This window comes from Acomys minous (assembly GCF_964271855.1).
Source record: "Acomys minous genome assembly, contig: scaffold_29, whole genome shotgun sequence".
NCBI classification, from domain to species: domain Eukaryota; kingdom Metazoa; phylum Chordata; class Mammalia; order Rodentia; family Muridae; genus Acomys; species Acomys minous.
The window spans coordinates 1,967,785-1,995,451 of record NW_028182176.1 but is presented as its reverse complement, the minus strand read 5'-3'; the positions used below and the strand labels follow the sequence as shown (position 1 = coordinate 1,995,451).

General features: G+C 45.4%; 1 long non-coding RNA gene and 2 pseudogenes across 3 annotated transcripts; 2 read left to right on the top strand and 1 right to left on the bottom strand.

Annotated features, from left to right (window-relative positions):
- Positions 1-1,192: 1,192 nt before the first annotated feature.
- On the top strand, positions 1,193-4,338 carry LOC311591760. The gene is made up of 3 exons (XR_014777190.1): positions 1,193-1,751; positions 3,831-3,966; positions 4,168-4,338. It is a non-coding gene; the product is annotated as an uncharacterized lncRNA (long non-coding RNA).
- A 680-nt stretch (positions 4,339-5,018) lies between these two features.
- Positions 5,019-6,722, top strand: LOC311591762 (F-box/LRR-repeat protein 19-like; annotated as a pseudogene). Its single transcript has 2 exons — positions 5,019-5,091; positions 5,151-6,722. The product of its transcript is annotated as an F-box/LRR-repeat protein 19-like (transcript).
- Positions 6,723-9,917: 3,195 nt separating this feature from the next.
- On the bottom strand, positions 9,918-18,718 carry LOC311591758 (F-box/LRR-repeat protein 19-like; annotated as a pseudogene). Its single transcript has 2 exons — positions 18,502-18,718; positions 9,918-12,059 (listed from the first exon to the last, which is right to left on the bottom strand). The product of its transcript is annotated as an F-box/LRR-repeat protein 19-like (transcript).
- Between the last annotated feature and the right edge of the window lie 8,949 nt (positions 18,719-27,667).

The window sequence follows — 27,667 nt, the reverse complement described above, 5'->3', positions numbered from 1 at the left end:
GAGTCAAAAAGCTCCTAGATTAGAGGTTGCCTTTGGGCACTTGTCTGGCTTTTGTGGCTTTCTTTGGGTAGCTTATGCATGCTTTTGTAGGAGGAGCCTTTCTAGATTCTGTTAGGGTATTGTGTACAGTTTACTCTTGTTCATTCAAATGCTGATTTCTCTACCCCACTATCTAGTTTGCATTGCGATGTTTATTTCAAGTATTTCTGGTGACAAGTTTGTATTGACATGTCACCATTTGTTCTCTTTTTTGCTAATAAAAGTCATCTAGCCAGTGCTGAGCAATACAGAGACTAGGGTGGGACATCCTGGTCCAGTGAGAGGAGGAGAAAGATCAGGAAGGGAAGGAAGGATGCCTTTGGACAGAACCAGGAAACACTAGGAGAAGAGAATTGGACCATAGAGACAAGAAAAATGAGAGGAAGATAAACTAGCTTGGAGGCTTAGTATTATGCTCTCTGCTAATTAAACAGATTCTAGTCTCTCTGTGTGGTGTTTTGGTTAAGGAATAAGCACTGATTATCTTAAAATTATAAATATTAATATCCATTCAACAAGATTCCTTATTGGGGATGAAATTTGATTGTCTAAAGACTCAATCCATTTCCTGTTCTTTGTGTCTACTGTGTTGTGGCTGAAACTGATCAGTTAGCTTCCTTCTCATGCTGTCATGCCTGCACCAGTATACACTCTATCCCTAAATCACATAAGATACAGTAGAACCAATTGCTACCCAATGCTAAGCTAATTTGCTAGTCTGATGTTTTTATATTTTTAAATTTGTTGTTTTTGTTTCTGTTTTTGGAAACAAAGTTTCTCTGTATAGTCCTAGCATTCCTGAAAGTAAGTATGTAGACCAGATAGTTGTCAAACTTGGAGATCCCCCTGACTCTGGCTCCAGAGTGCTGGGATTAGTTTGGGCCAACATGTCTGGCTGTTTTTTTACTGTTTTTTTTTTTTTTTTAAGATTTATTATTTATTCTTATGTATATAGTGCTCTTCCTTCATGTACATCTGCAGGCCAGAAGAGGGCATCAGATGGTTGTGAGCCACCATGTGGTTACTGGGAATTGAACTCAGGACCTCTGGAAGAGCAGTCAGTGCTCTTAACCTCTGAGCCATCTCTCTAGCTCCCTGTTATTTTTTTTTTTTTTTAAATAAAGTTAGCGGAAGTTCTTGGAATGTAGGTTTTTGTACAAGGTAGCATATGCTATTGTGCTTATCTTCATCCACATCTTGAACTTTGAAATTTGGCAGAGAGTGTATTCTGTTTTTTAGAACGGCATGTATTCATGATATTAATATGACCTGTGCCTTCTGAGTCATTGCATTGCAGGCGTGTGACGTTCTTCCTACAAGGATTTGTTCGAATCTTTTGAATGAATATGAGTGTTTTTCCTGTATGCATGAACATGTATATCATGTGTGCCTCCTCCTCACTGCTGTCAGAACTCCTGAACTTGGAATAATGAATAGTTGTGAGCCCCGTGTAAATAATGACAATTGACCTCAATTATTTTTTCCTTCACTTTTCTTTTTCTTATTTTATTTCTTATTTTTATTTTTGGTTTTTCAACACAGTATTTCTTTGTGTAGCCTTGGCTGTCATGGACTCACTTTGCAGACTGGGCTGGCCTCGAACTCATAGTGATCTGCCTGCCTCTGTCTCCCAAGTGCTGAGATTAAAGGCGTATACCACCAATGCCCAGCTTACCTCAATTATCTTCAATACCAGCAAGAGCTTTTAACTGGTGAGCCATCTCTCCTGTCCTATTTTGTTTATTTATATTGCTATTATTTCCTTCTGTTCATTTATAAATGTTTAAACATGCATTCCCTTTTAGTAAAATCTTACTATTGTTATAGTATAAACTGGGGTACCTCAGGGTTATGGAAGATGAATATCAAACAGGAGTGAATGTATAATTCTTTGTAGGAACTTCAGTAAAGATCTCTGAGTTCTTTCTGTCTTTTTTGTTTGTTTGTTTGATTGATTTTTTTTTTTTGAAGGGAGTCAGGATCTTAATATGTACGTCATGGCATAGAACAGGCTGGCACCTGCCTCTGCCTCCTGAGTGCAGGGATTAAAGGCATGAGCAAGGATACCCAGCTTGCCCATCATTTTTGTAGTTAGTAATTGTTCCTACAATTTCTCTGATGTGTGATCTGTGTGGTTCTTTCTCTATGTCTGTTAATTGACATTTCTCTTGCGAGGCTATTTCCTGTTCAAAGGACACAGAAACGACAAATGCCAAGAGATATGGAGGATTGGCAAAAGCAAGCCTGTGAGCCTCTGGAGGCAGCCCACTCATTTTTCACAGCTCTATCCCTTGGTTTAGGAAAAGCCTAAGTTATTTTGCCTCAAAACTGCTTCCTGTTGCTACACTGTCTTTCCATGCTTCTCTCTTGTGTCTGGCATAATGCATTATGCAGATCTCCTGCATAATCGTATGAAGGTGATTATATAGTTCCTGATAGTGATTTCTGAATAGATTCAAGTAACGTCTAGCCCTCCTACAAATTATCAAAAAACTGCTAGGAGTTCTGCGAACCACATGAATTACACCAGTAAGAAAAGCAAGATTAAACCACATTAATGATCAAGGGAATGCATTCATTCTAGGTTTAGTCCAGGCTGAGTCCTAGGTGTTTACCACAATAAGAAAGACCATATGAATATAAAAACAAAGAACAAATGGTTTTCTGTACAAGACAGGACAGACCCCTGTTTCTTGATAACAACCTTGGCACCAAAAACTCTTGTTTTAAATACATAATGTACATATGAAATAAGAAAAAGATAAAGCTTCTGCTTGGGACTCAGTGAGCTTATAGATAAAACTACTATTTAAACTTTAATGAGCAAAAAATGTTCAGTTAGATATAGTTCTAGTGAAATAAATTAAAGTCCTACTGTCATTCTCTTCTGTAATGATTGTATAGGGAAGATAAAAACCTATAGGACAAGAATAAAAGAGAGAGGGGCTTGCTAGAGCCTGTCCTACCCATTTACTATGTGTCTGTGTATATATGTTCACATGTGAATAGATATGTGTATGCATGTTTAAATATCTACATGTTGTTGTTGGTGGTGTGTGTGTGTGTGTGTGTGTGTGTGTGTGTGTGTGTGTGTGTGTAAAATTGGGAACTCCCTTGTGTGTATGAATGTGTACCTGTCTGCATGTCTCATTGCTTACGTGTGCTGATATAGTGGAAGGTTCCCTGAGGATGGCCTGGATTTGCTGCATTCTTCGCAAAAGAGACTGCTAAAACCAACGCCATCACCACAGGAAAGCTTGTGGGAATCTGCTGTTCAAAGCCCATGTTTATTTTACTTGTATGAGTGTATGTTTAAAGTCTTTTTTTTTTTCCTCTTTTTTCCCCCCTCTCCTTCAAGCCACTGTTGAATGCCTAAGTAAGTCACTAAGTTTAAAAGCAAACTATGGTTTTTCTTTTACAGCCTCCTGCTGTTTACATCAGGAAACTGTCACAGCCACCTGCCCTTAGGTAATAGACTCCTTAGCTAAGGAGCGGCTTTGGCAGCAGAAGAGCCAGAAAAACCAAATAGCTCAATTGATAAAGCATCAGATAGTTCTTTGGAATTTGCCAACACTGTGTCCTGTGCAAATACTAATGTGTGTGTCAAGGCTGGCCCTTGATGGAGATGAACCTCGTTATTCAGTTTCCTTCTAAAATGACTTGGTGGTTACAGTAGAACTTTTGTGTCTGAAAATGAGTGGAGGAAGCACCAGAGTTACACGACTATGTTGTCAATGGTGCAGACATGTACAGTGATGTCAGTATCCTGCTTTCTGTGTACACATGTACAGCATACTTTAGGATGCAGTGACCTATGATGATGAGCATGTGAACTTCACTCGGAAGAGTGGGCTTTGCTGGATCCTTCCCAGAAGAGTCTCTACAAGGATGTGATGCTGGAGCCCTACAGGAACCAAGCTGCTGTAGGTAGGACTGAATTATGTTTTGCTTTTTAAAGTCAGGGGACAAATGTTTCTCTGTTACTGATGTTCTTCTGCAATTTCAAATGAGAATGAGGAAGAATGAGGTGAATAAATCAGGCATGGTTCTTAGAGACTCTGAATGTAATAACTTAAATTTTCTTAATTTCCAATAATATATAATATATTTCTTATACTATATTTTAAGCTACAATCTGGGAGACCATAATATTGAGGACCGTTGTCAAGTTCTAGAAGACATGGAGGGTCATTTTCATGTGCAAGCTGATACATGTCTTGCAGAAGAAATTTTAATGTGCCCTGCAAGTTTTAAAGAAAAGCAACAGTGTTAAAAAATGAAAAAACTGACCCCCCCTCTTTGCCCTGCCTCTGTGTGTCAGGCGGACCCAGGGGAGGGTGGTAGGTTGCAGCGACCGCCCCCCTCCCCCCGCCCCCCGTGAACCAGCAGTGGGAGGGGTTTGAACCCCGGAAATGGTGGGGAGCCCTGGATTTTCCCTGGACGTCTAGACAGTTGGACCTGAGAAGGGGCCAGTTAAAGGTTGGGGCCTTTGGGGAGAGGTGGGGGTGGGGAGCTGAGACTCGTACCGGGACTAAATGGGGCCTGGGCAGAAGCTGAGCACCCTGTGCCCAAGGAGCCCCCCGTTGGCCTTGAGTGGCTGAGTGACTGAGCCCCCCCCGCCCCCAGAGCAGGACCTTCCCTTGGAAGGGCCTTGCAGCAGCCGGTGGGAGGGCCTGGCCCGGTGCTCCCGACCTCCACTCGCTGTTGTCCCGCCCTCCCCTGGAGGGAGGGGCCGAGCGCCCTCAGGAAGCATAGACCTAGGCTTTCCGAGAGTTTCCCGCCCTGCGTTGCCACTGGCCGCCTACCCGCCAGGAGATGGCTCCCGGGACACGTGAGAGTCTTCGGTGATGTTGACACTCCCAATGTCTTCGAGCAGCCAGGGCCCTGGGGCTGGAGCGCACCAACGCGGAACCTGCTGCTGCCGCCGCTGCCAGGCCTGTGTGCGAACTGAGTGTGGGGACTGCCATTTCTGAGGAGACATGAAGAAACTGGGGGAGTTGGCGGGGCGGGCGCATGAAGTGGTCTTGCCTGCTTCGGCAGTGCGCTGTGCCCGTGCTTCCACACACAGCTGTATGCGTGTGCTGAGTGCGGGGACTGCCATTTCTGAGGAGACCTGAAGAAGCTGGGGACGTCGGTGGGGCGGGCGCATGAAGCAGTCTTCCCTGCTTCAGCAGTGCGCTGCGCAGCTGTGTTCCTTCTGTGTGGGGAAGCTGGGAAGGAGGAAGGTGCATGGAGAGGAAGAGAAGTTTGGTTTGAGCCTCATGGAGTATACAGTCTGCAACGGGATCATCCACCCTGGCTGCCTGAAGATGGGAAAGGCTGAGGGTGCTATCAATTCAGAGATCCCCAACTGCTGGGAGTGCCCCCAAGGTACCCAGGAAGGATGGACAAGGATGCAGGTGAGGGTCCAGGGCACCACAGGGTTGACAGTGGTGAGGGGTGGATGGAAGCTGACAGAGGAGCCACCACCTCCACCTCTGCCCAGAAGAAAGGGAACCTTACCTGCTGGCCCTCCCCCTGAACATGTGTCTGGGCCCCCAAACAGAAGGAGTGGGAGGCAGGGAATGAGACCCCCGACCCCAAGGAAAAAGGTGAAAGGAGGCCAAGAGAGGCACTTGAAGAAGGTGGGTGGAGATGCCTGCCTCCTCTGAGGAGCAGACCCAGGCAGCCCTGGCCTTCTCCCCTAACCCCCACCCCCCACCCCCCAGGCTTCGGAATCCCAGCCAGGCATTCTCATTCTGCCACCCTAGGCTCCCTCCCGAGAACTGGGAGAAACTCAAGCCACCTATGGCTTCTGCTGAGGGCCCGGCAGCACCATTCCTATCACCACAGAGGGAGAAACTCGAGCGTTTCAAGCATATGTGCCAGCTGCTGGAGCGGGTGCCTGATACCTCTTCTTCCTCCTAGGACTCAGACACAGACTCAGACTCCTAGGGCACATAGCTTAGTAAGGACAAAGCTCCTGGGGAGGCCTGGAATGTCCTTCAGCCAGCCTGGGGCAGCTCTGGCGAGAAGAAAACCATGGGGTAGCGGTGGGCTAAATGCCCTGGCAGTGGGGGAAGCACTGCTCAGTTGACCCCTGGGCCCTGCCCCACCACCATAGCCTCCACAGTTATGTGCCTCCCCACCCCAAGCCCTGAGCCTGACACTCTGCCTTTGCTGCTGCCTCGGGCTGCATGGCTCCATGTCTTTCAGCACCTTGGACCCTGAGAGCGATGTGTCTGCATGCGAGTCTGCCAGACTTTGAGCTGCTGGTGCTACAAGCGTCTGTGGCCTCGGATGGACCTAAGCCGGAGGAAGCCGCTGACCCCACCCATGCTTAATGGGGTGGTTTGCCACCAGCCATGTGCTCTGGACCTCAGATGGACAGGTGTTTCCACAAAAAGCAGCTCATGCGTTTTCTGAACCGACTGTAAGGCTTGCAGGAGTTGGTGCTTTCTGGGTGGTCCTGGCACTCCACCTCTGCCCTGGGCTCCACCCCACTGCCTGCACCGTGCTTCTTGGACCTCCATTGGATTAAAGATGTAAAAGACTACCAGTTCCTGGACCTCTTGCCCTCATTTCACCGCCTAACGTGAGGCCAGGTTATTTTCTTCATGACTTGACACTCCTCAGTTTAATATCTTGGGATTTCTGCCCCGGGACTTGAGCCAGCCTTCCCTTTTCCCACCTGCACTGATATCTTTGGGGATCTTTCCTTCCCATCTCTGCCTTCCACCTGCTACGTTGTCCATCCCCTTGGGGGCGTGGGTCAAGAGGTACAGGGGAGGTGCTGAGCCAAAGGGATGGTGGGGTGGTGAAGGTGCAAGTCTTTAGTAGAGAAGAGTGAGGGGGCAGGATACTGGGAGCCATGGGGCTGTGGGAGGTGATGGATGGGTGCGGGGAGGGCAGAGAGCAGACCAACAGGGTTCAGGGAACAAAGACCAGTTGGGTGGGATGGGGGTCCAAAAAGGGGAAACCAGAGGAGCAGTTGGGGATCCAGTAGTTAGATAGGGGGCTCTATAAACCAGGAAATGCCAGGACTGGGGCCCGGGAGAGGAGCAGATGTGGGGCTCGTTCCCTCTCTGTGGGGTTGCTCCTCTCCCTTCCCCCTGTCCAGATTTCAGTTCTTTCCCTGACCCTGACTCCTTGAACGTCACTGAAAATGGCAGCTATTACAAGGAGTGGGGGCTGCGAGTCAACCTGCTGTTCAGCTTGTGGCCCAGGGGAGTGGTGAGGGATAGCCCAGACCCCTGCTTGGCTCTCTACACCGTACTTGAACATTCATCTGTACTTAACCAGGGGACTGTGATGTGAGGGGACCAGCTTGACCTAAACTGGGCTAATGGGCACTCCGTTTGGACTGTCCCACCCCCAGCTCTCTTGCATTGCTGTCCCAAACAGCTCTACCACTCTGACCTGATGGTGGATTTCAGCTTAAAGATGGGCAAGATGGGACTCCTCCAGTGTTGGCTCAGTTTATTAACAATTGAACTTTATTATACAACCCAACTAACACACACAAGAAGAAAAAAAAGGTTAAAGGGATAGAAGAGTAAACTTCCTTGAATCTTTTGGCAGGACGGGTCCTTAGGTGTCTCTGTCCCACGAGCTGGTCCAGTCCCTTCCTCTCTCTCCGCCCCTCCTCCTTCTCTCCTTCTACCTCTTGTTTTTCTCTCCCCCATCTTCCCAGTCATATGCAAAGGGCGGTCCCTTCTCCCTTCGAGGGTCAATTAGGAAAACAATAGCCACGGTGGGGTTCCTAGGTAGGCTTCCTGAATTCCAAGCCCAGGAAGGCTCCAAACAGTCTCTCACAAGGTATTCATGGTGTGCCCCAGGGGTAAAAGCCCTCCAAGACTGCTTCCACCTGCGACAAAGCTTAATCTTTCCCACACTCCAGCTTGGCTCATCCCATTCTTTCATTGTCATGGAAACGTGTGTCCCATTTGCCCAGGGAACTGCCACTCCTGGTTGCCATGGGAATAGCAGCCAATGGACCCTTCCAGAAATCAGCGCTAAGACTGGAAACAGTCCCTCTTAGTTGCTGTGGGAACTCAGTTAACAGACTCTTGGCACCTCCCCCTCTCCCCACCCCTTTCCTTCTTCCAGTGTGAGTGTGGGGTTTCAAGAGCCTGAGGGAGGAGTTGGGTCCAGGTCCCACTCAATTTAGACCAGGGGGATCCGGATTGTACCACATGGGGGTGGGGGAGGGGAATCTATCCACATACCTCAGTTTACAGGAAGGTGCGTGGGTTGGAGGTGGGTGCTGGGCAGACCAAAGGCAGATGGGAGGGGTGGGCCTGGGGTTGGAGAAAGGCTTGACCTTGGGAGAACTTGAGGGAGGGAAGAAAGCACCCCGGCAAGGGGCAAGTGTGGGACCCAGCTGGTCTGGACCCTTAAACCCCCAAATCTGTACAATACGGTTTGCTATAGAACTCAGAATCTTCAAAAAACAAACAAACAAAAACAAACAAAAAACAAAAAACAAATGAACAAAAACATATGAAATAAACCAAAACCCCACTGCTTTAAGTTCAGTGATGATTATTATATTCTCATAAAACCAGGCACCGCAATGTCAGGAATCCGGTTTGTGGTTTTTTTTTTTCTCTTCAATTTATTTATTTATTATGTATACAGTGCTCTGCCTGCATGCACATCTGCACACCAGAAGAGGACACCAGATCGCATTATAGATTGCTGTGAGCCACCATGTGTTTGCTGGGAATTGAACTCAGGACCTCTGGAAGAGCGGACAGTGCACTTAACCTCTGAGCCATCTCTCCAGCCCTGATTTGTGTTCTTAAGACATTCATCTAAGAACTGAAACAAGGAAACAATGACCTCTTCCAGAGGTCCTGAGTTCAATTCCCAGCAAACACATGGTGGCTCACAGCAATCTATAATGCGATCTGGTGCCCTCTTCTGGTGTGCAGATGTGCATGCAGGCAGAACACTGTATACATAATAAATAAATAAATTGAAGAGAAAAAAAAAAACACCATAAACCGGATTCCTGACATTGCGGTGCGTGGTTTTATGAGAATATAATAATCATCACTGAACTTAAAGCAGTGGGGTTTTGGTTTATTTCATATGTTTTTGTTCATTTGTTTTTTGATTTTGTTTTTTTTTTTGTTTTTTTGTTTTTTGTTTTTTGAAGATTCTGAGTTCTATAGCAAACCGTATTGTACAGATTTGGGGGTTTAAGGGTCCAGACCAGCTGGGTCCCACACTTGCCCCTTGCCGGGGTGCTTTCTTCCCTCCCTCAAGTTCTCCCAAGGTCAAGCTTTTCTCCAACCCCAGGCACACCCCTCCCATCTGCCTTTGGTCTGCCCAGCACCCACCTCCAACCCACGCACCTTCCTGTAAACTGAGGTATGTGGATAGATTCCCCTCCCCCACCCCCATGTGGTACAATCCGGTTCCTCCTGGTCTAAATTGAGTGGGACCTGGACCCAACTCCTCCCTCAGGCTCTTGAAACCCCACACTCACACTGGAAGAAGGAAAGGGGTGGGGAGAGGGGGAGGTGCCAAGAGTCTGTTAACTGAGTTCCCACAGCAACTAAGAGGGACTGTTTCCAGTCTTAGCGCTGATTTCTGGAAGGGTCCATTGGCTGCTATTCCCATGGCAACCAGGAGTGGCAGTTCCCTGGGCAAATGGGACACACGTTTCCATGACAATGAAAGAATGGGATGAGCCAAGCTGGAGGAGTCCCATCTTGCCCATCTTTAAGCTGAAATCCACCATCAGGTCAGAGTGGTAGAGCTGTTTGGGACAGCAATGCAAGAGAGCTGGGGGTGGGACAGTCCAAACGGAGTGCCCATTAGCCCAGTTTAGGTCAAGCTGGTCCCCTCACATCACAGTCCCCTGGTTAAGTACAGATGAATGTTCAAGTACGGTGTAGAGAGCCAAGCAGGGGTCTGGGCTATCCCTCACCACTCCCCTGGGCCACAAGCTGAACAGCAGGTTGACTCGCAGCCCCCACTCCTTGTAATAGCTGCCATTTTCAGTGACGTTCAAGGAGTCAGGGTCAGGGAAAGAACTGAAATCTGGACAGGGGGAAGGGAGAGGAGCAACCCCACAGAGAGGGAACGAGCCCCACATCTGCTCCTCTCCCGGGCCCCAGTCCTGGCATTTCCTGGTTTATAGAGCCCCCTATCTAACTACTGGATCCCCAACTGCTCCTCTGGTTTCCCCTTTTTGGACCCCCATCCCACCCAACTGGTCTTTGTTCCCTGAACCCTGTTGGTCTGCTCTCTGCCCTCCCCGCACCCATCCATCACCTCCCACAGCCCCATGGCTCCCAGTATCCTGCCCCCTCACTCTTCTCTACTAAAGACTTGCACCTTCACCACCCCACCATCCCTTTGGCTCAGCACCTCCCCTGTACCTCTTGACCCACGCCCCCAAGGGGATGGACAACGTAGCAGGTGGAAGGCAGAGATGGGAAGGAAAGATCCCCAAAGATATCAGTGCAGGTGGGAAAAGGGAAGGCTGGCTCAAGTCCCGGGGCAGAAATCCCAAGATATTAAACTGAGGAGTGTCAAGTCATGAAGAAAATAACCTGGCCTCACGTTAGGCGGTGAAATGAGGGCAAGAGGTCCAGGAACTGGTAGTCTTTTACATCTTTAATCCAATGGAGGTCCAAGAAGCACGGTGCAGGCAGTGGGGTGGAGCCCAGGGCAGAGGTGGAGTGCCAGGACCACCCAGAAAGCACCAACTCCTGCAAGCCTTACAGTCGGTTCAGAAAACGCATGAGCTGCTTTTTGTGGAAACACCTGTCCATCTGAGGTCCAGAGCACATGGCTGGTGGCAAACCACCCCATTAAGCATGGGTGGGGTCAGCGGCTTCCTCCGGCTTAGGTCCATCCGAGGCCACAGACGCTTGTAGCACCAGCAGCTCAAAGTCTGGCAGACTCGCATGCAGACACATCGCTCTCAGGGTCCAAGGTGCTGAAAGACATGGAGCCATGCAGCCCGAGGCAGCAGCAAAGGCAGAGTGTCAGGCTCAGGGCTTGGGGTGGGGAGGCACATAACTGTGGAGGCTATGGTGGTGGGGCAGGGCCCAGGGGTCAACTGAGCAGTGCTTCCCCCACTGCCAGGGCATTTAGCCCACCGCTACCCCATGGTTTTCTTCTCGCCAGAGCTGCCCCAGGCTGGCTGAAGGACATTCCAGGCCTCCCCAGGAGCTTTGTCCTTACTAAGCTATGTGCCCTAGGAGTCTGAGTCTGTGTCTGAGTCCTAGGAGGAAGAAGAGGTATCAGGCACCCGCTCCAGCAGCTGGCACATATGCTTGAAACGCTCGAGTTTCTCCCTCTGTGGTGATAGGAATGGTGCTGCCGGGCCCTCAGCAGAAGCCATAGGTGGCTTGAGTTTCTCCCAGTTCTCGGGAGGGAGCCTAGGGTGGCAGAATGAGAATGCCTGGCTGGGATTCCGAAGCCTGGGGGGTGGGGGGTGGGGGTTAGGGGAGAAGGCCAGGGCTGCCTGGGTCTGCTCCTCAGAGGAGGCAGGCATCTCCACCCACCTTCTTCAAGTGCCTCTCTTGGCCTCCTTTCACCTTTTTCCTTGGGGTCGGGGGTCTCATTCCCTGCCTCCCACTCCTTCTGTTTGGGGGCCCAGACACATGTTCAGGGGGAGGGCCAGCAGGTAAGGTTCCCTTTCTTCTGGGCAGAGGTGGAGGTGGTGGCTCCTCTGTCAGCTTCCATCCACCCCTCACCACTGTCAACCCTGTGGTGCCCTGGACCCTCACCTGCATCCTTGTCCATCCTTCCTGGGTACCTTGGGGGCACTCCCAGCAGTTGGGGATCTCTGAATTGATAGCACCCTCAGCCTTTCCCATCTTCAGGCAGCCAGGGTGGATGATCCCGTTGCAGACTGTATACTCCATGAGGCTCAAACCAAACTTCTCTTCCTCTCCATGCACCTTCCTCCTTCCCAGCTTCCCCACACAGAAGGAACACAGCTGCGCAGCGCACTGCTGAAGCAGGGAAGACTGCTTCATGCGCCCGCCCCACCGACGTCCCCAGCTTCTTCAGGTCTCCTCAGAAATGGCAGTCCCCGCACTCAGCACACGCATACAGCTGTGTGTGGAAGCACGGGCACAGCGCACTGCCGAAGCAGGCAAGACCACTTCATGCGCCCGCCCCGCCAACTCCCCCAGTTTCTTCATGTCTCCTCAGAAATGGCAGTCCCCACACTCAGTTCGCACACAGGCCTGGCAGCGGCGGCAGCAGCAGGTTCCGCGTTGGTGCGCTCCAGCCCCAGGGCCCTGGCTGCTCGAAGACATTGGGAGTGTCAACATCACCGAAGACTCTCACGTGTCCCGGGAGCCATCTCCTGGCGGGTAGGCGGCCAGTGGCAACGCAGGGCGGGAAACTCTCGGAAAGCCTAGGTCTATGCTTCCTGAGGGCGCTCGGCCCCTCCCTCCAGGGGAGGGCGGGACAACAGCGAGTGGAGGTCGGGAGCACCGGGCCAGGCCCTCCCACCGGCTGCTGCAAGGCCCTTCCAAGGGAAGGTCCTGCTCTGGGGGCGGGGGGGGGCTCAGTCACTCAGCCACTCAAGGCCAACGGGGGGCTCCTTGGGCACAGGGTGCTCAGCTTCTGCCCAGGCCCCATTTAGTCCCGGTACGAGTCTCAGCTCCCCACCCCCACCTCTCCCCAAAGGCCCCAACCTTTAACTGGCCCCTTCTCAGGTCCAACTGTCTAGACGTCCAGGGAAAATCCAGGGCTCCCCACCATTTCCGGGGTTCAAACCCCTCCCACTGCTGGTTCACGGGGGGCGGGGGGAGGGGGGCGGTCGCTGCAACCTACCACCCTCCCCTGGGTCCGCCTGACACACAGAGGCAGGGCAAAGAGGGGGGGGTCAGTTTTTTCATTTTTTAACACTGTTGCTTTTCTTTAAAACTTGCAGGGCACATTAAAATTTCTTCTGCAAGACATGTATCAGCTTGCACATGAAAATGACCCTCCATGTCTTCTAGAACTTGACAACGGTCCTCAATATTATGGTCTCCCAGATTGTAGCTTAAAATATAGTATAAGAAATATATTATATATTATTGGAAATTAAGAAAATTTAAGTTATTACATTCAGAGTCTCTAAGAACCATGCCTGATTTATTCACCTCATTCTTCCTCATTCTCATTTGAAATTGCAGAAGAACATCAGTAACAGAGAAACATTTGTCCCCTGACTTTAAAAAGCAAAACATAATTCAGTCCTACCTACAGCAGCTTGGTTCCTGTAGGGCTCCAGCATCACATCCTTGTAGAGACTCTTCTGGGAAGGATCCAGCAAAGCCCACTCTTCCGAGTGAAGTTCACATGCTCATCATCATAGGTCACTGCATCCTAAAGTATGCTGTACATGTGTACACAGAAAGCAGGATACTGACATCACTGTACATGTCTGCACCATTGACAACATAGTCGTGTAACTCTGGTGCTTCCTCCACTCATTTTCAGACACAAAAGTTCTACTGTAACCACCAAGTCATTTTAGAAGGAAACTGAATAACGAGGTTCATCTCCATCAAGGGCCAGCCTTGACACACACATTAGTATTTGCACAGGACACAGTGTTGGCAAATTCCAAAGAACTATCTGATGCTTTATCAATTGAGCTATTTGGTTTTTCTGGCTCTTCTGCTGCCAAAGCCGCTCCTTAGCTAAGGAGTCTATTACCTAAGGGCAGGTGGCTGTGACAGTTTCCTGATGTAAACAGCAGGAGGCTGTAAAAGAAAAACCATAGTTTGCTTTTAAACTTAGTGACTTACTTAGGCATTCAACAGTGGCTTGAAGGAGAGGGGGGAAAAAAGAGGAAAAAAAAAAAGACTTTAAACATACACTCATACAAGTAAAATAAACATGGGCTTTGAACAGCAGATTCCCACAAGCTTTCCTGTGGTGATGGCGTTGGTTTTAGCAGTCTCTTTTGCGAAGAATGCAGCAAATCCAGGCCATCCTCAGGGAACCTTCCACTATATCAGCACACGTAAGCAATGAGACATGCAGACAGGTACACATTCATACACACAAGGGAGTTCCCAATTTTACACACACACACACACACACACACACACACACACACACACACACACACACCACCAACAACAACATGTAGATATTTAAACATGCATACACATATCTATTCACATGTGAACATATATACACAGACACATAGTAAATGGGTAGGACAGGCTCTAGCAAGCCCCTCTCTCTTTTATTCTTGTCCTATAGGTTTTTATCTTCCCTATACAATCATTACAGAAGAGAATGACAGTAGGACTTTAATTTATTTCACTAGAACTATATCTAACTGAACATTTTTTGCTCATTAAAGTTTAAATAGTAGTTTTATCTATAAGCTCACTGAGTCCCAAGCAGAAGCTTTATCTTTTTCTTATTTCATATGTACATTATGTATTTAAAACAAGAGTTTTTGGTGCCAAGGTTGTTATCAAGAAACAGGGGTCTGTCCTGTCTTGTACAGAAAACCATTTGTTCTTTGTTTTTATATTCATATGGTCTTTCTTATTGTGGTAAACACCTAGGACTCAGCCTGGACTAAACCTAGAATGAATGCATTCCCTTGATCATTAATGTGGTTTAATCTTGCTTTTCTTACTGGTGTAATTCATGTGGTTCGCAGAACTCCTAGCAGTTTTTTGATAATTTGTAGGAGGGCTAGACGTTACTTGAATCTATTCAGAAATCACTATCAGGAACTATATAATCACCTTCATACGATTATGCAGGAGATCTGCATAATGCATTATGCCAGACACAAGAGAGAAGCATGGAAAGACAGTGTAGCAACAGGAAGCAGTTTTGAGGCAAAATAACTTAGGCTTTTCCTAAACCAAGGGATAGAGCTGTGAAAAATGAGTGGGCTGCCTCCAGAGGCTCACAGGCTTGCTTTTGCCAATCCTCCATATCTCTTGGCATTTGTCGTTTCTGTGTCCTTTGAACAGGAAATAGCCTCGCAAGAGAAATGTCAATTAACAGACATAGAGAAAGAACCACACAGATCACACATCAGAGAAATTGTAGGAACAATTACTAACTACAAAAATGATGGGCAAGCTGGGTATCCTTGCTCATGCCTTTAATCCCTGCACTCAGGAGGCAGAGGCAGGTGCCAGCCTGTTCTATGCCATGACGTACATATTAAGATCCTGACTCCCTTCAAAAAAAAAAAATCAATCAAACAAACAAACAAAAAAGACAGAAAGAACTCAGAGATCTTTACTGAAGTTCCTACAAAGAATTATACATTCACTCCTGTTTGATATTCATCTTCCATAACCCTGAGGTACCCCAGTTTATACTATAACAATAGTAAGATTTTACTAAAAGGGAATGCATGTTTAAACATTTATAAATGAACAGAAGGAAATAATAGCAATATAAATAAACAAAATAGGACAGGAGAGATGGCTCACCAGTTAAAAGCTCTTGCTGGTATTGAAGATAATTGAGGTAAGCTGGGCATTGGTGGTATACGCCTTTAATCTCAGCACTTGGGAGACAGAGGCAGGCAGATCACTATGAGTTCGAGGCCAGCCCAGTCTGCAAAGTGAGTCCATGACAGCCAAGGCTACACAAAGAAATACTGTGTTGAAAAACCAAAAATAAAAATAAGAAATAAAATAAGAAAAAGAAAAGTGAAGGAAAAAATAATTGAGGTCAATTGTCATTATTTACACGGGGCTCACAACTATTCATTATTCCAAGTTCAGGAGTTCTGACAGCAGTGAGGAGGAGGCACACATGATATACATGTTCATGCATACAGGAAAAACACTCATATTCATTCAAAAGATTCGAACAAATCCTTGTAGGAAGAACGTCACACGCCTGCAATGCAATGACTCAGAAGGCACAGGTCATATTAATATCATGAATACATGCCGTTCTAAAAAACAGAATACACTCTCTGCCAAATTTCAAAGTTCAAGATGTGGATGAAGATAAGCACAATAGCATATGCTACCTTGTACAAAAACCTACATTCCAAGAACTTCCGCTAACTTTATTTAAAAAAAAAAAAAAATAACAGGGAGCTAGAGAGATGGCTCAGAGGTTAAGAGCACTGACTGCTCTTCCAGAGGTCCTGAGTTCAATTCCCAGTAACCACATGGTGGCTCACAACCATCTGATGCCCTCTTCTGGCCTGCAGATGTACATGAAGGAAGAGCACTATATACATAAGAATAAATAATAAATCTTAAAAAAAAAAAAAAAACAGTAAAAAAACAGCCAGACATGTTGGCCCAAACTAATCCCAGCACTCTGGAGCCAGAGTCAGGGGGATCTCCAAGTTTGACAACTATCTGGTCTACATACTTACTTTCAGGAATGCTAGGACTATACAGAGAAACTTTGTTTCCAAAAACAGAAACAAAAACAACAAATTTAAAAATATAAAAACATCAGACTAGCAAATTAGCTTAGCATTGGGTAGCAATTGGTTCTACTGTATCTTATGTGATTTAGGGATAGAGTGTATACTGGTGCAGGCATGACAGCATGAGAAGGAAGCTAACTGATCAGTTTCAGCCACAACACAGTAGACACAAAGAACAGGAAATGGATTGAGTCTTTAGACAATCAAATTTCATCCCCAATAAGGAATCTTGTTGAATGGATATTAATATTTATAATTTTAAGATAATCAGTGCTTATTCCTTAACCAAAACACCACACAGAGAGACTAGAATCTGTTTAATTAGCAGAGAGCATAATACTAAGCCTCCAAGCTAGTTTATCTTCCTCTCATTTTTCTTGTCTCTATGGTCCAATTCTCTTCTCCTAGTGTTTCCTGGTTCTGTCCAAAGGCATCCTTCCTTCCCTTCCTGATCTTTCTCCTCCTCTCACTGGACCAGGATGTCCCACCCTAGTCTCTGTATTGCTCAGCACTGGCTAGATGACTTTTATTAGCAAAAAAGAGAACAAATGGTGACATGTCAATACAAACTTGTCACCAGAAATACTTGAAATAAACATCGCAATGCAAACTAGATAGTGGGGTAGAGAAATCAGCATTTGAATGAACAAGAGTAAACTGTACACAATACCCTAACAGAATCTAGAAAGGCTCCTCCTACAAAAGCATGCATAAGCTACCCAAAGAAAGCCACAAAAGCCAGACAAGTGCCCAAAGGCAACCTCTAATCTAGGAGCTTTTTGACTCAAACAACTGCATTCTCACCCTGGTCACTATAAGCTTATGGTCACCCTGTGATGCAAATGCATTTAGTCTAATTGTAATGGTCCTAATAATATGCAACAGCATGTTCACTGTTCAAATGCCAAAAGCAACAGACTGTACATTGTTCAAATGTCAAAAGCTACAGCCTCTACACTGCTTAAATGTCCAAAGCAACAGCCTCTACACTGTTCAAATGTTCAAAGCAATAGCTTCTACACTGTTCTAATGTCCAAAGTCGCTTCTGACAATTATGGACAATCTCTTAATTGACACATCTTATAAAATCATTAAACAAGTTCTATCTTTCCAACATACAATGGCACAGAATAGTCCTTCTCATTCCAGTAAATAGGAATGTGTACACAGTGAGGGGAGATTAGACCAAGGCAAGAAACTCTGCAGGGCAAACACCAAATCCTGCAGCGCTGTCTCACACACATGGACCTTCACATCAAAGGGCTCAGATGACCTATTCCTGTACCTTTTCATACATCCCTCAGTTTGGCTACTTCCACTCCCTATCTGCATCTCTCCATGCAGATTTCGCAAAGGCTTGGGTGTCTCAACATCTTGTTTGTGGTCTCAAAATGCAACTTAGGCTTCATCCTCACAGCTTCAATGCAATGAACTCTCACAGTTTCCTCACTGGGACTATGAAGCTGCCAAACATAAATAGCTGGGACATTGCTGAACTGAAACCACAGAGGAAGAATCTTTGAATTTTGTGTCTTTCTTGTTTCTAGAACCAGCACAATAAGGTGATCCTGTCAAGATTGGCTTCTATGCAGGGATGGACCCTACCACGCTTGGACCACAGTAGCAGCAGGTTTTATATGAAGTTTCTTCCTGGGACTAGGAATCACTTTGCATACTCTTTCCATTAATTTAAGGCTTGGGCAGGAGGAAGTATTGCCCTTAAAGCACCTTGTTAGGCTTCCAATCCAGATCAAGGGCCCTCTTTCTTTTCTCCTTGAAAAGTCCTGCTTTTGTTTCAGCATTTGCTGAAAGTTTGAAAAACCAAAAACCAATGTGTTAACCATATCAATCACTTAAGTAACAAAAACCCAAACTGATGATTACAACTGGAAAACACAGAGTTGCCAAGAAATGAGAGGCAAACCTTCAGGATCAAGAAGAGACAACTAACACTGTTTCTCCACAGAAAGTTCACAAAGTAACAAACGCTAAAGGAACTCATAACACACTCAAAATCAAGTAAACAGATACCAAAGAGAAGAATACAAAGAACCAGGGAGCGGCAGCAGCACCTGAGACCGGGCGGGGCATGGTCACGCCCACCGCACTGTGGGAGCCTAGTGGCCGCCAAGCTCCCGAGAGGCTGACAGGGGCATCAGAGGCTCTGAAGCCTGGGGCCTCTGGCCCTTTGCCACTGCTACTGGGGTGGAGAGGCGGCGCTGAGCAATCTTTGGTGCAGTCTTGAGCCCGAGGGTTGCCTCCCTTCCCATTCACACGCCGCGGCTCCATGTTCTATGATAAAGATGGGGATCTGGCTCGTGAGTTCTATGAGGAGACAATTGTCACCAAGAATGGACAGATACATAAGAATCTGATTCCTCAGGACATCGTGAGGCTGGATTCCCCCCCACACCCCGCGCACCGACCGAATCTATGTGGATTTCCCCCATGATGCTCTATGAAGTGTGAGCCTGTGGCATGGCAGACACAAGCACCCACTGCCCCAGCAAGAAACTCCCAGGATCAAGGTGTAGCTTCTGTTCAGGAGTCAGGCTAATGCCACAACCCTGAATAAACTAAACTCCGTTGGACCAAAAAGCAAGCAAACAACCAACCAAAACCAATAAAGATTCAATGAAACAGAGTAGATTCATTGCAAATAACCAAAATAGAATATGCAAATTTTAATAATTGGAAACAAAAAGGACATACAAGCAGACAATGAGGAAATCCTGAGAATAGTTAAGAACACACTTTAAAAACCTGTACCCCAACAAATTGGAAAATCTAAAAGAAATGGATAATTTAATTGATAGGCAAAGTTAAATCAAGATCAGGTAAACAACTTAAGTAGACCTATATCCCCTAGTGAAAAAGAAAAATTCATTAAAGGACTCCCAATCAAATCAAATCAAAACAAAACAAAACAAAACACCAGGACTGGATGGTTTTAATGCAGAAATCAACCAGACACTCAGAGAAGACAACACCAATACTGCTCACCTATTCTACAAAACAGAAACAGAAAGATTATTACCCAATTCATTTTAAGAAGTCACAGTCACCTTGATACCCAAAGCACATAAATACTCAACAAAGAAAGAGTACTGCTGACCAATTTCCATCATGGACATAGATCCAAAATTAATAAAATATTTGCAAACTCAATCAAAGAACAAATCAAAAAGATCACAAACATTGTTCAACTAGGCTTCGTCCCAGAGATGCTGGGATGGTTCAACATACAAAAATCAGTAAATGTAACCCACCATATAAATAAACTGACAGAAAAAAAAGAAAAACACAGAGGATAATCTCATTTGCCACCTACCAAGCCTTTGACAAAATCCAACACCAATTAATGATAATAGTCTTGGAGAGATTAGGGATACAAGGGACATACTTGTTGTGGTTAATTTATCAGTATAGCCTAATAATATTATTATTAGGCCTATAAATTATCATTATGGTGGTATTTTCTAACCCGCTAGCAATCAGTCAAGACACAGACACCTGTTATATTTTAAAATTGCCTTACTTAACCTTGGGAAGGCCAGATATTAAATCCCTAAACTACTTATTATGCCATCTGCTTCTAATAATTTCTATCAAGCTACCTCCCACCCATAATCCCAAATACTTGCTAATTTTCAGCATCTGGACCAAATCTCCATCCATGTTGGCCATATGCTTCTCCTTCACCCAACCCATGGTGCAGCCTTCTTCCACCTCTCCCCTCCTCCTCCCAATATTATCTCGGTCTCCCAAAGCCCGGGAACCTTAGCCACGCCCATCCCATTTACTCTGCCCAGGGGTGATGGCCTTTTATTGGTCAAACAGGTTAGGCTCTTAGGCAAGATACAAGCTGACAAGCAGTATTAGCATCAAAATACACCCAACCCACCTGCAACACATACCTAAACATAATAAAGGGAATCTGCAGCAAGCCTATAGCCAACATCAAATCAAATGGAAAGAAAGTAAAAACAACTCCTTTAAAATCAGGAACAAGGCAAGGCTGTTCTCCCTACATCTATTCAATATTTTATTTGAAGTTCTAGCTAGAGCAATAAGACAACTGAAAGAGATCAAGAGAGTAACAGACCCTATGGAGGAGCTTCAGTTCTGGAAAGATGTCAAGTCCCCAGGCAGACACAGGAAACTGAACCTGGAAACTGCAAGAACAACCACTGCCCTTAACTGCTGAGTCACATCTCCTGCCCTGTAAAATGGTCCCTTAAGTAGCTACTGTGGACTCTTAAGTCAATGAACAGTGAGTCAGAAATGATGGAGCTCCAAGGACGCTTTCTTAGAGCCTAGAGGAGTGACAGCTCAGCAAAGACAATCACACAGAAGTAACAAAGAGAAGTCAAGAAGTTTGGCAGCAAGAAGCTCAGGTTATGAAAGATATTTGCCCAGAGTTATGTGCCTGAGGGCTTTACAAGCATAAAAACAATCTGAAATAGTATGTAGAAAGAAAATAGCAAGGCTATGCAGAGATTAATGAACTAGATAGAGACTCAAAGACAGTACAATGATTCAACATAACAGAACTGTTTTGGTGCCGGGACTAAAGTAATAACAAAGCATCATTCACCTAATTCAAACTGGAAAAGTGAATTTATATGTATTAGAAGTAGAGCTAACATGAGGATACTGAAAGATTTGACAAGGACTTCAGTGTTATCTTGTGCAGTGCTGTGGAAAGTCATACATACATAAACCACAACTGAAGAAGACATGATGAGTTCCTAGAAACTAGTGACTGAATCAGCCTCCTACATGATACAACTACAACACACAGCAAGCAGCTGCTGAGACTGAAGCAGTAAGAGTTTCCGTCAACAGTGTCTGAGGACTGGACAGATTAACATGGAATTCTCCTTTCCATACAAACCTTATACTAATGCCAAAAGGAGAGCACTGCATAAAACACACAAAAAAGGAGGAACGATAGAAAGTCCTCATGCAAAGCTGGCTTTACCTCAAAGCACAAAGCAGGTGAGCCCAAACAAATATATTCAAAAAATTAAAAAATCATAGAGCAGTTGCCAGGATCTACACAGACACAGAGATCATCTCTAAATAACACAGAAATGGAAACATTGAATTCACACCAAGAGTGCAAGGCTGTTCCAACACCTACAGACGAATCTATGTAAGACACCAAATATGTAGACTCAGTAAAAGTAGAAAAATGGCTATGTCAATAGATAAATTAAAGCCCTATGGTAAAATATGACATTTTCTCAGTATAAAACCTCTCAAGGTATGAGGAGAGAAAGAACATACCTCAGAATAATACAGTCAGACAAAAGCTAAAGCCAACAGTGTGAAAAAGGACAAATGGAATAATTCCACTCTAATCAGGACTAACTCAACACAGTGCATCAGTGAGTACACAGTTCTCTGACGGAGAAAAATTTAAAGTGACAATAGAGTCAGAAATCAAATGGATCTCCTTAAACAAAAACAAACAAACAACAACTCAGCCCAAAAGTGGTGGCACACGCCTTTAATCCCAGCACTTAGGAGGCAGAGGCAGGTAGATCTCTGTGAGTTTGAGGCCAGTCTGGTATACAAAGTGAGTCCAGGACAAAGAAGGCTACACAGAGAAATCCTGTCTTGAAAAAAACCAAAAAGAAGAGGAAGAAGAAGAGGAAGAAGAAGAAGAAGAAGAAGAAGAAGAAGAAGAAGAAGAAGAAGAAGAAGAAGAAGAAGAAGAAGACCTCAATCAAACCACTCACACTGTCTTCAGATATCTTGTACTACACAGTAATACCATTAACAATGTCAGAAACAGCTATGCAGACTGAGGAGGAGGGCAGAGTCATCAGTGGTCACTTCCCAATTTGGATCCTGTGTTCTACAATCCAAATCTGTCAGACATGCACACTGGAAACATACTGGAAAGACTATTTTTAGTAACAGAAACTTTTCTGGTTCAATATGAGGGTAATTGTACAGGGAGGGAAATACACAGATTACACTTGGAACCTCACCAAAGCAAATGATAAGGAAGGTCACAGGCCCTAAAAAGGAATCCACTATGACATTTGCTACACACACAAATGGCTCGGTTCACACCCAAGACCAGGTGCTGCTTTCAGTCTGGTCAGAGACTTTGTTTTCAATGGGCAACAGTTATTTCAGAGACTCGAAACTAATCAAATACAGGAAACGACTGAATGCTTAATGTACTGCCTATAATGGGAAATTCATTTTACCACATCTAACATTATTCTCAGTGAAAATTTCCAGAATCATTAATGAAACCGAATCTTGCAAAAATCAATTTCATGTCTTGTTTCTATTGTCATTTCAGAGCCACCACACACCATGCTCAATCTGTCTAACATACCTGGATCCTTTGCTACAATCTCTGTCCTCACTATCTAGGGCTCTTAGTTGTCACTCACAGGTGAGCAGATCTGGCTGAGCAGTGGGAGACCTGCCCATGGGAAAGAGGTGCAAAGTACTTTAATGGAACAAAACTGAAAGATGCTAACACCTGCCAAAAGGATAACCATGAAGGAAAGAGAAAGTATGATAAAAATGTCTCTTCTTCACTGAGGATTTCACTTAGTCTATGAGATGTGAGACTCACTCACACACAGTTTACACACCTGCAGAGCCATTTTCCCAGATAGCCTGAGGAAGGAAGACTGCAAGAAAACTGGACTCTGACCCACAGAATCCAGACTGCTGCACCACTACAACAGGAGGTCTCTGAAAAAAACCTCTGAGGCCAGGGTCCAGGCATTCCCACTCCTGCAAGAAGTTACAGTGAAAAAACTCAGTGTTAACAAGCCGTGAATTTAAAAACAAGAGTTTGGCCACATGTGCACAGGCACAGTGATTTCCTTGAACGAAGGAGACAGTTTTCTGATTTAAGTCAGCAATCATAATCACTCAAAAGGTGAATTCTAATTTTGTTGTAATATATAGTGAGTTTTCTATCTATAATAACAGTGTGGCCTGATGTCATGATCTCACAGCATGCATAGTGGGCTGGGCTCTCAAAGAGACTAAGGACACAGGGCTACCTGAGATTAACATATTAAAGGAGACATTTTTGGAGAGGTAATTTCTTGCTGCCTGGTTCCTCTCTAAACCCTAGTCTCTCCTCCCTTCTCTTTCTGTCCCCCATCTCCTCCCCTCTCAGTCTTCTCATGAGCTGGTTCAGTCTGGACCCTTCTAGATACATCTGGCTGTTTTCTCCCTCATACTGTAAAGCCCAAAATTGATCTGCAAATACCACCTGCCCAAGAACCAGATTAGCTCCCTGGAATGCTGGGAGTTGTAGTTCTTCAAAAATAACAACGCCACATGAGAAAATATGATGGCATATAGGTTTGTATTCATAAGCCCCTGTAGCTCTTGACAAAGTCCATTTCTTGGTCAATATTTACTATTTATATTAGTACCTGCTCAAGTGGTGGAATTGGTTTTTCTCCCGGGAATCTCAGGATGAACACAGCATAGAATAAACCTCAACCATACCCCGGACCAGTCAGATCTCCAGTTTTCATCAGACCCAAGGTATACCATTAATAACTAAGCATTGAAGACACATTTCTGAACGCTGTGCTCACATCCAAGACGTTAATGTTTCCAACCACAACTATGGTGTTTTATTTTTGTTTTGTTTTGTTTTTTGTTTTTTCAAGACAGGGTTTCTCTGTGTAACCTTGGCTGTCCTGGACTCACTCTGTAGACCAGGCTGGCCTCAAACTCACAGCAATTGCCTGCCTCTGCCTCCCAAGTGCTGGGATTAAAGGCGTGCACCACCACGCCTGGCTAACTATGGTGTTTTATAAAGTAAATTTTCTGATTCAATCAAATCTGCACTGGTTCCACATATGACCAACATGTATTTTGTGGATACCTATTACCCAGGACAGAGGACATGCTCTTGACTAGGCAGATAGAGGAACACAGAAGTTCAGAAAGCATGGGTGAATTTGAATTCGAGGAGATTTGTAACTGCTGTAGCTGTGAACCCAGTGTCCAAATACACATACTGCAAATGCTCCATGAGATGATTTTATGAAAAATAATCTGGCCACCATAAAAAAAAATACTCACAATAAACACCCTATCCAACAATGGTAAGATATCAACAGAATTGTGATAGTGGCATCCTTAAGAGCAGGAGGCAGAGGCAGGCAAATCACTGTGAGTTCAAGGCCAGCCTGGTCTACAAAGCAAGACTAGGGCAGCCAAGGAAACACAGAGAAACCCTGTCTCGGAAACAACAACAACAACAACAACAACAACAACAACAGCAGCAGCAGCAACAGCAAAGCAGCTGAGGAAATCATGCTGCTCCTCTCCCTCCGTTTCCCTCTGACTGCTAGGCTGCTGTTCCTACCGCTGTGCTGCTGACTGGTGACTGACCAGGCCAGCAGCCGGAAAACTACATCTGAGGAAGTTGTTGGGTTTCTGCAAACAACCTGCCCCCACATGACCCCCATCCACCGAAGGAAATGAAGCATATTCATATAGACCCGCCCACTATCCTTCAGTTCCAGTCACGCGGTTCCCCAAACCTTTTCAAGGGCCACCCAGATTTTGTCTCTTCCTTGTCACTATCCTGGTTTTTAGTGTCGCTGCCCTGCAGAGACTGGTCCCTCCCACTCCTTCTCAAGTTGCAGGCCACACAGCTCTGTAGGCTCAGTTCTCTTAACCAATGTATTTTATTACAACTTACTAACCGAACCGACGTCACTTATAACCCGACTAACCAAAACAATAGGAAAAAAGGACTAAAGAACGCAATAACAAAACCTTAAGGAAAGCAGTTCCGAGGAACGATTCTCCTGGCATAATCAGCAGGATTTCTTCTGCTGGAACCTGGAGTAACCAGAACCCGGAACCTCAGCAGGAACCGGAGCCCCAAGCCTTCCCCCGCAGTCAGCAACGAACAGCCAAAACTATCCCAGGTCTCCAAAAGCCCCGTTTCCAGTTCTGGGCTTATTTATATATCTCCTCCCAGAAGTCTGTTCATGGGATCTTTTCAGCTGGCACCAATCAAGCTCCTGCACGAGGTTGGTCTTCTAGTAGATTAACCTCACCTGTTCTCTCACAAGACCGTTCCGATCCCACACTTGGCATCATAAAAAACAGGTTTATCTCTCCTTCACAGCTCCAACTGTCAAGCTGCCCTGGCTCTGCTCTGCAAGCCTCCCAGCATTCTTGCTGCCAGCCTAGACCAGAACTGGGTCTAATAGGATGCTGCACCCCAATATCTGAGCCCTATAGTGAATTCTGAACCCTTCATATAAAAGATAGGCAGCCTAACTTGTTAGCTTGGAATACAAGCCTCCTAGGATAAAAAAATGCAGGGCAAAAGACATCCAACACCCTAATTCCAATTTCTTTTGGTCTCATTCTCAAAATAAATTATTTACAAAAAAAAAAAAAAAGACTAAACACCAATCACAACCATAGATGTATCCCCTAAAAAGAGCAATTTAAATAATATCCAATATTGAAAGCACAGATTCATGAAGATAAGCAAAGGAAATGGTTGATGGGTATGGAAATGCGAGGAAATGGACAAAGGAACTGAGGACAATGTAGGCATGGTGACACACACCTTTAATCCCAGCACTCTGGAAGAAGAGACAGGTGAATAGCTGAGAGTTCTAGGCCAGCCTAGGCTACAAAGGGAGTCCAGGACAGCCAAGCTTAGTTATGAAGTATAAATAAAAATAATTTTTTTGTCTTTTTGTTTAATCATTAGAATTTGTAGTGAAGAAGGGTATTGAGGGATGGAGAGGAGACACTTGAGTCAGAACTCAAGACAGTGGGGAGAGAAAAAGTAAATTAAATCAGCAAGTGGAGGAGTTGGGGAGAGCCCACTTTAAACCTCTCTCAATCTCTGGCTCCAGGTAGAGCTGGTTTTCACTGACCGGATCTGCTCTGCTTTTCTTTTTCTTTTCTTTTTTCTTTCTCTTTTTCTCTTTCTGTCTTTCTCTTTCTTTCTTTCTTTCTTTCTTTCTTTCTTTTTCTAGGCAGGGTTTTTTTTTGTGTGTAGATTTGGCTGTCCTAAACTCGCCCTGTAGACCTGGCAGGCCGTAACTCGCAGAGATCTGCCTGCCTTTGCCTGCATGCGCCACCACTGCCTGGCCCTGTGTTTCATGACCACCACGACACCTTTGCCATTGGCCTCGGCCTCCACTCCCACAGTCTTGGCAGTGAATTAGCCCATAGTAGTGGAAGGAACTGTGGCCTTCAGATTATTAGGCTTGGTGACGAGCGTCTGCTTATTCCTCTTGGTCAGGAAACTGGAGCACTTCCCAGGGACCATCCATTGCAGATTAGAGGACATTTCGGCAGCTCTTCTCCCTATGGTCTACCTTAACGTTTAATAAGACTTTCGTAAGGCTATTATAGAGTTCAAACCAACATATTATTTGCTTAAAATTTTCCATTTTAATCATGAAAATCTATCAAAAGTAATTTATAACTGGGCTGAGATGATTTTGAGTCACAAATGGCTCTAAATGGTATTCTTTGTATACCCAATATATTATTAGTCAGGGTTCTATGGAATAACAGAACTGATAGAATCAATTTCTCTATTTATAAAAAGAGGCTGTGGACCAGCTCGTTGAACAATGGCCATCTACCTTGGCAATGTCCAAGAATCCAGTAGGTCCTCACTGCAGGAGCCTCGATGTCACAGTGCAACTTCAGTATAGGCTGGAATCCCAAAGAAGTAGGCACTAATGCCAGTGAAGGAATGGACTTGCTACAAAGGTGAGAGCAAGCAAAGAAAGAGTAAAAGCTTCATTCTTCTATGTTTTATATGGACTTTCCAGCACAAGGTGTAGCCCAGATTAGGGTTTTTTATTTCAAAACAACTGGATTAAAGGGTGTCTGCGCCCCCCTCCCCATCAAGATCCAGATTAAGGGCATTTCTTCCTACCTCCAAGTTGTGGATTACATGTAGATCTTCCCACTTCTCATTAACAGGGGGGGCAGGGGCGGGGTTAGGGTTAGGCCCTCTCAGGTGTGTCCCTCCATTTTTGGGTTATAGTTAATTCCAGATGTAATAATGTTGACAACCAAAAAGAACCATCATACCATCACAGTTCCATCCCAGGTCAACTTGACACACAGTCCATCTTTTTATGCCATCATTAATTTCACAAATGAAAACAATAACCAGGTCATAATAATGCCTAACTATGATGTAACTAACTATTCCAAGTCCAAGGAAAACACATT